Source organism: Micromys minutus (genome assembly GCF_963924665.1).
Source record: "Micromys minutus genome assembly, chromosome: 28".
In the NCBI taxonomy this organism is placed as follows: Eukaryota; Metazoa; Chordata; class Mammalia; order Rodentia; family Muridae; genus Micromys; species Micromys minutus.
Window position 1 is genome coordinate 32665631 of NC_137963.1, and position 12167 is coordinate 32677797.

The following is a 12167-nucleotide window of genomic DNA, read 5'->3' on the forward strand; positions in this document are numbered from 1 at the left end:
TTTCTTGCCTGATCTTTATTCCCATTTGATAAAGTTAACAGTTGCATCAGTACAAGTATCCATTGATAAATTTGCATTATAAAATGTTTAAATAATGAGGCTATAGTTAATAGAATTATGAAATGGGTTGAGCCCGATCATAAGGTCCCCATGGTCCTCCAGAGAATACCAGGTATCCAATTTGTATGCAAAGGCAATTCGACTTTAATCAAGTCAGGACCCTGTAACCTCTCCAACACAGTGAATGGGTGTGGAAGGCTTGAAGCTTGTGAAGCTCTTTTTTCCTCACACTTATTGCAGTGTAAGGGGCATTCCAACTTGGCAGTTACATGATTGGTTAACCTTTAAAATTTGCAGTTTGCCTCATTTTTCTTTGCTAGTAATGATTTCAGTTTGTTATGAGCAATTGTGTTTAACTTGAGTAATCTGTTTCAAAACATTTGGAACATTAGATACTTCACACTCAAGAGCTGATTGACTCTTACTAAGGGTGGTGTGGCTGTTATTATGAGAGTTGTGCTTATTGCTAGGGGTGTGTTGGTTTTTGGAACAACTGAGTTCAACCTAAGGACAAGCTTAACACAAGATGGAGTCTAAATTCAAAGTAGAGTTTGTAATGTTAGGCTGGGCCCTTCACAGCTCACCAAGACTCCATTTAAAAGACTAACAGGTTTAAACTTCTGCCATTCCACTAGAGAAAGGCAAAGCTCTAGTTGCAGTTTTAGGTAATTTTTTCCTGCATTGTGATATATCTCTCACAAACTTTTTATTTGCATAAGTCTTTATTTACTTTGAAAGCTCCCAATAAACCCAAAAAGAGATAAATATAAAAACAGATACAAAAAATGACTTTTTCTGTAATTTCAGAAAAATGTATAAACCAGGAAAGTAAAAGAAATATTCTCAGTATGGCAAGAAAGGAAAAGCAAAACTAAAAATAGCATTCTATTTTTAGTGAGACTCCAAATCCTCTAAAATAATGATTATACGTGCACTCAAGCATTTGGAATATTGATTCTGTCACTGGAGAATTTACTTGACAAGACATGTTGAGTGAAGATCTGTAATGAGACATGTGCCATCCAGAAATGTGCAATAAGAAAGTAAAGAGTATTGAAAATATGCATGCAAAGTGTTATAATATATATAATATATTAAATTATTATATATTATAAATATTATATATAATATATAATAAATACTGGACTCTGAAATTGTGTCAGAGAAGATAAAGGAAGTAACAGTATATAAAGTGCTTAATTCAAACATGAAAGAAGTTGCAGTCTATTTCCTATAGACTCCGTTTTCTCCAAGTCTTAGAGGAGGTAGTTTAAGATGGTAGGAACACATCACACAGCCAAACCATTTATATCATATAAAATAAAAGAAAAAGGGGGATGATGTACACATAGTCCCGTTCTAAGATATGCTTCAATGAGCTGTCAAGTTCCATCTAAGCTCTTCATTTTAAAGTGTGACACAACTCCCCACAAGGTTTAGCCCCACAAAAAAAAATTGCACACTGTCACCATAGAGATTTTAAGATCAAAATTATTGGAGATAATCATAAGTAAAATTATAAGTGAAAGAGAGAAAGCCAGAGCCAATGTACAACCATTAGGACTTGTGGCCTGCCTGCAGATTGCTGAGCACCCTGAGGAGTCTCTAGAGCACTCTCCCTCCTGAGCCCACAGATGAGACCCCACTTGCTATCTATTGAATGACTACCAGGGAGAGACCGCCAGGTACACTTGGGGCACAGGTAGTACAGTACTGACTGGGAATGGACTATCCCTGCCTCCATCTGTGTCCAGAGCCAGAGCTGCCTTACTACCATTAGAACTCATAACCTACCTACAGACAGTTGAACACCCAAGAACAATCTCCCTCCTAAGCCCATGCATGGGCTCACAGACCCACAGGAGAGACAAGCTCCAATTAAAGACGAAAAGATCATTTAGTATCACGGACAGCAAAATGACAAGAGGCAAGATCAAGACCTATACAACAGAAAACAAGAAACCTGACAATATCAGAATCCATATCTCCCACCACAAGTAGTAGATATCCCAACATAACAGAAAAGCAAGATTTGGAGTTAAAATCATACCTCGTGTTGATGATGGAGGGCCTCGAGGAGTACGTGAATGACTCCCTTAAGGAAATTAGGGGGAAGGAACACATGTAAACAAGTAGAAGCCCTTAAAGAAGAAACACAAAAATTACATAAAAAGCTACAGGAAAACAGAAGCAAATAGGAGAAGGAATTGAAAAGGGAAATAGAAACAATGAAAAAAATCACAATAGAAGACAACACTAGATAGAAAAATCCTAGGAAAGAGATCAGGAGTTATAGATGCAAGCATCACCAACAAATACAAGGAATGGAAGAGAGAATCTAGGGGCAGAAGATACCATAGAAATAATTGACACAACAATCAGAGAAAATGAAAGAATCAAAAGGCTCTTAAGCCTGGAAATCAAGGACATCATGAGAAGACCAAACCTAAGGACAATAGGTATAGAAGACAGTGAAGATTCCCAAGTAAAAGGCCCAGTAAATATCTTCAACAAAATCATAGAAGAAAACTTCCCTGAACTAAAGAAAGTGGTGACAATGAACATACAAGAAGCCTACAGAACTCCAAATAGATTGGACCAGAAAAGAAATTTCTCCCACCACATAATAGTCAAAAAAGTTAATGTTAAAAAAAAAGAAATAAAGAATACTAAAAGTAGTAAGGGTTGTCTTATTTTCTGATTTCTTTATTGTTTCTATTTCCTTTTTCAATTCCATCACCTGTTTTTCAGTTCCCCAATAAAAGGCATAGGCTGACTGGACACTTAAACAGAATCCAGTAAACTTATCTCAGTGACAAAGACAGACACGGGACACGCTACCTCAAAGTAAAAGGTTGGAAAAAAAAAAAAAACAAACTTCTCAAGCAAATGGTTTCAAGAAAAAGCTGGAATAGTCATTTTAATACTGTATAAAATACATTTTTAACCAAAAGTTTCCAAAAACTATAAGGAAGTACACTTTTTACTCATCAAAAAGGAAAAATCTATCAAGATAAACTTTCAATCCTGAATACCTATGCTCCAAATACAAGGACACCCACTTTCATAAAAGAAACTCTGCTAAAGTTCCAAGCATGCATTTCACCACACACAGTAATAATAGGAGACTTAAACACCCCACTCTCAAGAATCGAAAGATCTTGGAAGCAGAAACTGAACAAAGACACAGTGAAACTAACAGAAGTTATGAACCAAATTGATTTAACAGATATCTACAGAACATTTCATCCTAAAACAACAACAACAACAACAACAAAATAGACCTATACCTTCTTCTCTACACTTCAAGGTACCTTCACCAAAAGTTTTCATATAGTCAGTCACAAAACAGCCCTCAACAAATACAGGAAGATCAAAATAATCCTCTGCATCATATCAGATCACCATGGTCTTCAATCAAATCAAAAACAACAAAAAATCCACATGAAGATGAAAGCTGAACAATTCTCTACTTAATAACTTGATCTAGTAAGAAATAAAGAAATGAATTAAAGATTTTTTAAATTTGATGAAAACAAAGGTACAGTATACCCAAACTTATGTAATGAGATGAAAGCAGTACTAAGAGGAAAACACATACCTCTTAGTATCTCCAAAAAGAAACTGGAGACAGATTACATTAAAAGTTTGACAGCACACCTGTAAGCTCTAGAACAAAAAAAAAAAAATCAGATACAACCAAGAATAAGTGACTGAAGGAAATAATCAAACTCTGAGCTGAAATCAACCAAGTAGAAACAAAAAGAACTACACAAATTATCAACAAAACCAGGAGCTGGATCTTTGAAAAAATCAAGAAGATTGATTAAGCCCTTAGCCAGACTAACTAGAAGGCACAGAGAAAGTATCCAAATGAATGAGATCAAAACTGAAAAGGGAGACTGAACAACAGAAACAGAGGAAAGTAAACAAATTTCATACTACAAAAGCCTATACTCAAAAAAGAAAAATCTGGGAAATCTAGAGACTATGAACAATTTTCTAGACAAATACCACATAGCAAAGGTTAAAGCAGGATCAGATAAACAATAAAAACCGTCCTATAAAACCTAAAGAAATAGAAGTAGTCATCAAAAACCTTTCAATTAAAAATAGCTCAGTACCAGATTGGTTCTGTGCAAAATTCTATCAGACCCTTATAGAAGACCAAATACCAATACTCTCCAAACTATTTTACTGAATAAAACCAGAAGAAATACTATCAAATGCATTCTTTGAAGCCACAATTACCACCATACCTAAACCAAACAAAGATTATAAAAAGAAAAAGAGCTTCCGACAAATTTCCCTCATAAACATCAATGTAAAAATACTCAATAAAATTCTTGCAAATAAATTACAAGAACACATGAAAACAATCAGTCACCATGATCAAGTAGGCTTCATCCCAGGGATGCAAACATGGTTCAATATACCAAAATCTATCAATTTAATCGACTATATAAACAAACTCAAAGAAAAAAATAAACACATGATCATCTCATTAGATTCTAAGAAAACATTTGACAAAATTTAACACCCTTTCTTCAGTAACTATACAAAGATCCCACACTCCCTACCTATTCCATGTATTATTTAAAGTCCCAGTGAAAGCAATTAGACAACAAAAGTCAAGGAGATACAAATTTGAAAAGAAGAAATCAAAATATTACTTTTACAGATGATATGATAGTATAAGTAACCCCAAAAATTCTACCAGACAATTTCGACAAAGCAAAGCAGGTACCCTGAAACTAATAGAGTGGGGAAGAACTTAGAACACATAGGCACAAGAAAAATTTTTCTTTTCTTTTTTCTTTTTTTTTTTTTTTTCTTTCTTTTTTTGGCAGGACTGAGATTTATTGGAGCATTCTAATACAGACGCTGGGGCTTGCCCATGGTGCTCTTGTTGTACAAAGCCGGGACATTCTGCCAGTGTTTCTTTAGCAAGGACCCCAAGAAATTGACAGCCAGGTGAATGTTGTAGACCAGTTCATCATCGGTCATCTCCACGTGGCCGACGGCAACAGCCAGACACAGCACTTCATCCGGAACTTGATTGTGGATTTCACCTTATCCACCTTGGCCACCATGTTTTCATTTTGTGTCAGCAGGGAGGGAAACTTGCCAGCCTTGTTTAGACCTGGGCCCAGGATACGTGGAATCTGCTTGATCAGAGACTCAGAGGCCAAAATGGCATCACACTTCTTGGCCAGCTTTTTGACCAATTTCTTGTTCTTATTAATCTTCTTAAGCGCCGCGAAGTCCATATGGGGGATATCCACGGCCTTGGCTTCATCACGGTGCTGCTGGTTCCCCAGGACGCACACCGAGAACTTCGGGTGAGGGGTAGACTTAAGCCGGACAGTGCCCGAGAAACGTTTGTCCTTCTGAGGGTCATAGTTCTTCAGGCTGATCTGCAGCTCAAGGGTCTCCAGAAACTTGCGGCGCTTGCACTGGTTCCTGTGCAGAACTTCCCGCACCGCCTAGTACAGGGTGTCGTGTGAGACTTTGCTGCTCACGGCTGCTGCCACCGCGGAAACTGAAAAAGAAGGGGGAAATTTTTCTTAACATAACACCAATGGCTTACGTTCTAAGATCAAGAATGGGCAAATGGGACCTCATGAAATTGCATTTTTCTGTAAGGCTAAAGACACTGTCAAAAAGACAAAATGGAAGCCAACAGATTGGGAAAGGGTCTTTTCCACTTCTACAACTCATAGAGAGCTAATTCCAAATACATTCAAAGAACTCAAGAAGTTAGACTCCATAGAATGAAATAATCCTATTAAAAACGAGATACAGGTTTAGAGAAAGAATTGTCAACTGAAGAATACCGAATGACTGAGAAGCACGTAAAGAAATGTTCAGCATCCCTAGTTCTCAAGGAAATGCAAGTCAAAGAAAACCCTGAGATTCTATCTCACACCAGTCAAAATGGCTAAGATCAATACTAAGGTGACCACAGATGCTGGTGAGGATGTGGAGAAAGAGGACCACTCCTCCATTTTCGTGGGATTGCAAGCTGATACAACCACTTGAAAATCAGTCTGGTGGTTCCTCAGAAAATTGAACGCAGTACTACCTGAGTACCCATATATACCACATCTGGGCATATGACCAAAAGACACTCCAACACATATCAAGGACACATCCTCCACCATGTTCATAGCAGCCTCATTTGTAATAGCCAGAAGGTGGAAAGAATGCAGATGTCCTTCAACAGAGGAATGAATACCCAAATTGGGGTACTATTCAGCTAGTAGAAACAATGACGTCATGAAATTTCAAGGCAAATGGATGGAACTAGAAGCTATCATCCTGGGTGAGGTAACCCACTCACAAAAGAACACACATGGTATTCACTCACTAATAAGTGGATACTAGACCAAAAATGATTCATAGACCTTTTGAGGTCAAAAAGAAGGAAGACGAGAATGTGGATATATTAGTCCTTCTTAAGTGGGAGAATGCGGGGATAAAAAGAGGAACAGGGATTAAAAAAAAGATTATTTAGAGACTACCTCACTTGGAAATCCACTCGTATTCAGCCACCTAACTCAAGCACTATTGCTGTTGCCAAGAAGCTGGATATGAATGCCTCTTCAGAGGCTCTGCCAGATTAAAATAAAAACATATACATAGAGAAAATACAGTTGTCTAAATAAAATTGGTTATGTTAGAATACAAAATTATAAAAGAGGATTAAAAAGTTAAACTAGAAAACATATCTTTTAAATATGCATTGCAAAGCAAATTTAAATATATGTTATTCACAAAGCATGTATGCTAATTAACCAAGCATATTAAAATTTGATATACAGAATATTATTAGATGCATAAGTAGCCAAAAAAGAGTAGTCTCATAAGAAAAAAAAATGTTTATAATGGAAAATATAATTTCACACACTGTCTTTGGGTTTCTAGTGCTTTTGTAAAACACCGTGACAAAAATCAAATGGAAAGAGAATGATTTATTTGGCTTATTTTTCAGTATCACTGTTCATTACGGAAGGAAGTGAAGACAGAAACTCAAATGGGGCAGGAACACTGAGGCAAAAGCTAATGCAGAAGCCCTGGAGAGATTCTGTTTTTTGTCTTGCTTCCTCTGCTCGCCTTTCTTATAGAACCCAGGGCTACCAGCCCAGGGACACCATCTACCATGGCTGTTCATTAATTGGGAAAATGTCTTACAGGAGATTTTATTGAGGGATGTCCTCAACTGAGGCTATTTTGTCTGATAACTCAAGTTTGTTTCAATATATATTGTTGGTAGCCCATTGTAAATAAGCTGAACCATTAAAACCAAAAGAGTTTATATAAACTTCATTTTCAAAATTTTATTTGTTTGGAAAGACAACAGACTCAATAAAATGTCTAAAATATTCAAAGAAAATACAACAGTACAACACTGCATAACCATATTTTAGCACTAAATAACAGTAATCTTTTAGGACATATTTAATTTTACACTGAAAAACTGCATACTCTCTTTGCATCTTTTGGAGTTACAAAAATATGTAAAAATTCATATATAAAAATATAGACAGTTACCTGAATGAAACTGAAATAATAACATATATGTGGAATAGTTTTTATGAGATGTACATAAACATAGATTAACGGATGGATCACATGTAGAAAGACAGATAAATAGGTAGCCATAATGACACACTAATTTTAACGTGGTCAGTCAGAACAAGGAAGATATAAGTACACACAGACACACACACACACACACACACACACACATACACACACACACAAATAAAGCACTATAGGGATATTCGTATCAGCTTTATCTTGCATCATTAAATGTGGATTAGTGGCATGGTCACCTAACAATATAAATAATAGTTAATCATAGAAACATGCATGTTGAGACTTCAAGAAAACCATGCCAAGAATAAGTAGTCAGAAATAAGTATGCCTTTTCTAAGCTCAATAACAGGCAAACTAGAACAGGCTTATAAAAATCAGAGGAGTAATCGCCTCTTTTTTAACGAATCATGGAGAATAGCCTGAAGTGATGGAGACTACAGCTGTAATACTGCATCATCAGAGTGAAGTTTCTATGCACTGTATGAATATTGTCTCTGTATTACACAACAGCTGGTTTCTGAATCTGCAGAAATCTAATTATGGGCTGGACTTTGGTGCTGTGAAGCATCATCTGTCTTCAGGGCTTTGTAAACACTCCTCTCGTCTTCTCATTGGTTTATTCAAACTCTGATGGCATATAGCAAAGGCAGGAACACCAAGCTGGGACCTGTGGCAGAGACTTTCCCTAATAAATATAGATTTCAGGAGGGAGGCAAGGAGTGGGCGGGACTTCCAGGTCAGAGGAAGTAAAACAGGAGGAGAAAAGGGACTTGCGGCTTTGGGGTGGGAGAGATTTTGAGGTACAAGCTGTAACAAACTAGAGGCCCCTGGTGAGATTGCAGTCTCCAGGGGAAGGAAGGAAGAGGAGAATGACGACACAGATTCATGTGGCTTTAAATCGCACAGGTAGCTATGAATATCTTACAAGGGATGGATACTTATGGGACAATTTTTTCTCATCTAGGCGGCCAGTTTATATTAATATCAATTAGCTCTGAGTTTATTGTGTGGACATTTTAAGGGGGAGAATTTACTGATATAAATCTGATTGATAAATTACAAGCCTCTAGGGTTTTGATTTTCTCAGGTTACTGGAAATGTGAGCAGAATTCATAGCAAGACCCGAAGATGAGTGGTCTCTGCATGGAGGCAGAGAGACCTCTGGGGACAGAAGTTGATGGCACTAGGGTGGCATATGCCTTTTCATATTTTTTTTCTTATTTAATGCAACAGGGACATCTGGAAAGAATGTCTTCAGAGGGTCAGAAGCAGGAGGACTCGCCAGAGAGACAGAGTGGGAAGCAGGCGTGGAGTAAGAAGAGGTAACTAAGGAGTCATGTGGCAGAACTTAGACAAGAATAAATCAGTAACAGGAGCTAGCTGAAAACAAGCCTAGCTACAAGGCCTAAGGATGTATAGTGAATATATTTCGCTATCATTATCTCAGAGCTTGGGCAGCCTAAAGAAAGTACCATAACATGGCACTATATTAAATAACTGTATTCACCTTCAAGAACCTTAGAAGTGTAAAGGTTACCATATGTAGTTCAGGCCTCCAAATAATTATTAAAATTATTCTGTAACAAACTATTCAAAGATTTTGTTAGTTGTATATTAAATATTTACCCCATCATTGCAAATAGTGTTTAAGAATCTATTGTTTATAATTTATGTAAATACATTCTATATTAGAAGAAGCAACTATTAATATAGAAGATATTATAATAGAGCATTATTATATATGACATGCTATATTGTCTATAACATTTAATACAACATTTTGTAATATAATTTATTCTATATATTAATATTATGTTAATATAAAAGATATAATAATATAATAGATAGCCAATATTGATAAAGAAGGCAACATTATAATATAGAGCTCTTTTACCCTGCATATTTCATGTGTTTGCTAGTAGAAAATTACAGAATTAATGCTGTCATAAAAATTACTACCAACCAAGATACGATTGGTCAGAAAGTCACAACTAATGGAAAATTAGTCATAACAGTGTTACAGGGGACAGGGGTGCGCACTGGCTCTGCTGTGAGATTTGCCATTTTATAAAAGCCTTTTCAGTGCTGATGATAATACAGGGTTTCTAAAAATGATTGGAGCATAAAAAAGAACCATGTTATGGTGTCTTGGCTCTGTCAGGGGAAGCTATTGTATTAGGAATACATTGAAAAGGAAAATTAAACTACAATACAATGTGCTTGTTTTTAAATTAAGATAACACTTAGCATATTTAGAGATTAAGAAGAGGGTTATTTTATCAAAGGAGAAATGAACTTTACAGAAATTAAGAGGATATTCCCTAAACCAAGTAAACAACATGAAAAAAAATCTTATAGATTATAATTATAACTATATGAATTTTCACAAGAATGATGGGACTCCAGCCATTCTAACTGCAGGCAGGGAGAAAAAATTATTCTGCATTCTTTTTGCCATCGTTAAACATGTAATGAGAATAACTAGGAAGAAACTGACTCAACAGAGAGATCCTGAGTAGTAACTAAGTTATGGTGAGGATAGAGAATGTGCGCCACCAATGTCTGCATGGCAGGATGCTTCTCAGCATGGCTCTGCTTCCATCAAGCAAAGGGTCATGAGAAGTTTACAGAGCACCATGGTGCTTGGGTTTTAAGAACAGAACAGTGAAGTCACTCTTACATAAGGACAAAAGATGACTGAGATAGTGCCAAGGAGACAAACATGTGGGTGACTTAAAAAGTCACTAACAAGACAAATATAATCAAGACAAGGAGCAAAGAAAGCATTCATTTTACTTTCTGGAAAACAAACTCAAAGTTATGGTTTTAAACCCAAATCTCCAGCATCTTTTGTGTACCAGTGAATGAAGATCGCAAAATTGGAAAAGGAACAGCTGGCCCAGAGCTGTGTGCGTGCTTTTCTGGAGCAGATGACAGCCTCCCAAAGGACACACTCACTTACAAATAGTGGCAGAGTTTGCGTTTGCTTTTAGGGCCCCCATGATATCACAGCAGCCAGCCAGAAGCTCTGTGAAATACTTCCCTGTCATACGGGGATCACTAACTGTAGGAGGAATTAAACATTGTTTTAATTCTCATAGACTGCTCAGCTTGATTTACAGAAAACTTTTACACAAGTAAATCTCAGAAACAATGCGAAAGAAGAATTGCATTTTAACAGTTCAGCATTTCTCCTGTCCTTTCCTTGACTTGACACAGAACTGGTGGCTGTTCACACAAAACGAGTCATGATACAGATACAGTGTTAATCAACAGGCAGCATTCAGCATTTGTCTCACCGCCATTCTGAGTGATCATATCCACAAAGTGATGTTTTCTTCAATTACTATTCTGAGACATACTAATGTGCTTCTTTCTGAGCAACAAGAAGTGACTGATGTGCAAAGTAACTTCAGAAAATAATTCAAGGGGCATTAATTTTTTAAGTGTTTTTATAGTAAAGGTAATTTATTTTTAAAAGAGCTTTTTTGTTGGTTGATTGTTCAGCATAACAATAGACACTTCAGTATGGGACTTGCAGTTTGAAAAATGCAATACAATACTCAATAGTAAAACAAAATCACAGACCTCCAAAATATCTACATTAAATTATCTTAATTTGTCCATAGCTCTTGGGGGGAGGTAAAATCCACAGACACTAATTTTGTAAAAATCACATTTAAGTTATGTAAATATATGTTATCTCAAAGTCATATAGTCACAGGATTGCATTTTAAAGAATGTATAAGTTTAGAAATGTAAAAAAAAAATGTAAACTCAGGAAACCCAGGGGCTGTATAATGTTTGTGTAATATTTGATTTCTTTACACTCATTTACCTCGAAGGACTCTGACAACTCACAGAGGAAACAAACCTCAAGAAAATTATGATAAAATATGAAAGCAAACAATATAAATTATTTAAAACACACATAAGAGAGATGCATGTGCAAAATATAAATTTGCTGTGGACTTTCCAGCAGACAAGAGAAAACAGAAAACAATTAGTACACATATGTTTTTCCAAAAGGAAAGCAGAGAAGTTTTTTCATGGAATTGAAATAGAGACAAAATTTATGGGAGGAGTTTCACACTTGGAATGATACACTGTGCAATGTCTGTGTTGATATTTTTACAATTAAAGCAGTAGTTAAGTGCCCACCTCCAGTGTGTGTGTGTGTGTGTGTGTGTGTGTGTGTGTGTGTGTGTGTGTGTGTGTGTAAAGAGCTTATAATTAAGTCTTATAATCAAGTCTTCTTTATTATTCTCCATGAACTTACACCTCAGCACTTATTTACACTGGCCAACCATGAAGCCAGTTTGTACCCCAAACAGCACTTGGATTAGATGTGTTCGCTGCCATTCCCAGCTTTTTTATTTTTATGATTGCATGAAATCTAATCTCAGGTCTTCATATGCACAGAGCAAGCTCTTCAGCCACCAAGTCAGTGCCACGCCCTCGCCTCCAGTCTGAACACTGTCCTTATTAGTTACTAAAAACTGGTA

The 12167-nt window shown here is 36.4% G+C and overlaps 1 pseudogene across 1 annotated transcript; it reads right to left on the reverse strand.

Moving 5' to 3' along the window:
- Positions 1-4932: 4932 nt before the first annotated feature.
- LOC308438514 (large ribosomal subunit protein uL1-like) lies at positions 4933-5330 on the reverse strand (annotated as a pseudogene). The gene has a single exon. The product of its transcript is annotated as a large ribosomal subunit protein uL1-like (transcript).
- Between the last annotated feature and the right edge of the window lie 6837 nt (positions 5331-12167).